The 2,620-nt window shown below is 31.6% G+C and overlaps 1 long non-coding RNA gene across 1 annotated transcript; it reads right to left on the bottom strand.

Moving 5' to 3' along the window:
• Positions 1–1,264: 1,264 nt before the first annotated feature.
• On the bottom strand, positions 1,265–2,614 carry LOC111089427. The gene is made up of 2 exons (XR_002613719.1): positions 1,585–2,614; positions 1,265–1,435 (listed from the first exon to the last, which is right to left on the bottom strand). It is a non-coding gene; the product is annotated as an uncharacterized LOC111089427 (long non-coding RNA).
• Positions 2,615–2,620: the final 6 nt, after the last annotated feature.

Below are 2,620 nucleotides of genomic sequence, written 5' to 3'. Positions count from 1 at the left end.
CAGTCTGGTTGATTGTACATTGTATTAGACCGTAATACGGTCTGGTTCATTGTACATTGTATTAGACCGTAATACGGTCTGGTTCATTGTACATTGTATTCAACCATAATACAGTCTGGTTGATTGTACATTGTATTAGACCGTAATACGGTCTGGTTCATTGTACATTGTATTCAACCGTAATGCAGTCTAGTTGATTGTACGTTGTATTCAACCGTAATGACAAATTTTGATGAAGCATTCTGCGGCTCTTTAGTTTCAGTTTTATAAATAACCTTGTATCTACCATAATACAACAAACCTTTGATAATATCATTAGTAGGTTTTGAGAATGCAGTAAATCCGGATATGGTGTAATCACATTCTCGATAAGTACAGTATGGCACAGATCAACAGAAAATTTAAAAAATACAAAATTACAACACTATTTTTCTAAAAAAAAATTGTGAACAAACTTTTCCAGCGACTGAAAATTGCAAGTAGGTGACAGAAGTCTGGACCCATTGGGAAAATAAAACATTATCTACTTAAACATCTTATGTCAGTTGTAGTTATTTCAGGAAAGAAAACACTCTGATGGCACAGCACACCAATCAAGAAAAGGTGGAACTGGTATCGACAGATGTTTCAGGAAACAGCCAGACAGAGGCATGTTAGTTAGTTATCTCTGAAGGGAAACATTCAGAAAAGGTGGAACTGGTATCAACAGATGATTCAGGAAACAGCCAGAGAGAGGCATGTTAGTTAGTTGTCTCTGAAGGGAAACATTCAGAAAAGGTGGAACTGGTATAGACAGATGTTTCAGGAAACAGCCAGAGAGAGGCATGTTAGTTAGTTATCTCTGAAGGGAAACATTCCGAAAAGGTGGAACTGGTATCGACAGATGTTTCAGGAAACAGCCAGAGAGAGGCATGTTAGTTAGTTATCTCTGAAGGGAAACATTCAGAATTCATGCACAGTCTCAGAAAAGTCTCATCTTAAGAATGATTCCAAGAAACATTCCTTCAAGGATTCATATATGTACAGCTGTTAATGGCATGCAAGTTGAATAATAATTAAATAATAAGTTGTGTATTTTCCCCTATGGATCCAGAGTTCTGGAACACCCTGTACAATAACTATATTACAGAAATAAGATGAAGAAACTTGAAAAACTTAGATGTAGATATAATATTCAATATCAAAGGGGAATTTATGTGTATGTATGTATGTATGTGTAAGTTACACATACTCTCGCATTCAAAAATTCAACCAGAAGACAAGAGATGCACATGCATCTTTATTACCTTTACAAGTCTCTCTCTACACAGGGGAAAACACAATATGTCTTTCTATATAACTGACATTACTTCCATACCGAGTGTTTATCAACTCAATTAGAAGTTTACAAATCTTCTTTAATCTTTGTACAGAACTGTAAGTGCATCTTTATTACCTTTACAAGTCTCTCTCTACACAGGGAAAAACACAATATGTCTTTCTATATAACTGACATTACTTCCATACTGAGTGTTTATCCACTCAATTAGAAGTTTACAAATCTTCTTTAATCTTTGTACAGAACTGTAAGTGCATCTTTATTACACAAGTACAAGAGCACCTTTAAAATTCTTTCTTTATAGCATTAAAAGGTCGTTTTTTCTTACTGATAAACTAGTACACCTGGTGTCAGATCCTATCACTAATTAAACCTTGGAGATTTATTCAGATAAAGTGAAATTTTTACATGTTAGAATTAGTGTTTTAAGATAAAATAAATTATTTTAGGTTAAGTGTTTAAAACATATTTCTCTACGGACAACAGTACATAGCTGTGTCACAAGCTCAAAAAAATCTAACAAGCTATACAAAGTGAATCCAATTTCCTTCCTTTTTCTCTCTACCACTATAACATAGAAACAATTTAAACATTTTATAAATTAATTTAGCTAAAACCAAAAATAGGAAACAATAAATGAGATTTCAAAGTTTTGGTTCAATTTGCGAAATTTTTAGAGTGACTTTTATTAATCATTCTCACTATATTTTAATTTAACAAATTTGTAGTATTTCATTAATTTCACATTATTTATTTAAAAGAAATTTCTTATATATATATATACACTGAATATGCATGCATTTATGTGGCAAATAATTGATTCCCTTCTTCGAAAAAATGTCAACTAATCTTAGATTAACATGAAGATTCCATAATTTTTTCTAATAAAACGTGTAAAATATCTGGAATATGTACTCTAATTTAAAAGTTCACAGAGAATTAAATATTTTAGACTAGTTTTTTTTATAGGCAGCATATAAGGTTTTTGTAAATTTAATGTCCCTTATTTTCCTTGAAACTAAAATTAGAAACCTCATACATTTGTGTGTGTGTGTGTGTGTGTGTGTAAACTCTACAGATATTAAGTATTATTACCAATAGTGAAATGCAGTGGTTTAATACCAACATTTAATGGCCAATCTTGGATTACTTTGTGATGATAAAGTTCAATTTAAATTCAAGTTCAGTCTCAGTAATAGTGCTACTTAGTGAATAGTTTTTAGTATGAGACTAGCATGTTTCTAGTTTATCCTACAGGTAAGAAATACATTCTATAGGATATAAAGTAATTCTTAGTGTTAC

Source organism: Limulus polyphemus, unplaced genomic scaffold, assembly GCF_000517525.1.
Source record: "Limulus polyphemus unplaced genomic scaffold, Limulus_polyphemus-2.1.2 Scaffold6201, whole genome shotgun sequence".
NCBI lineage: Eukaryota > Metazoa > Arthropoda > Merostomata > Xiphosura > Limulidae > Limulus > Limulus polyphemus.
The sequence above is the reverse complement of the archived record's forward strand: the minus strand, read 5'-3'. Positions and strand labels throughout refer to the sequence as shown.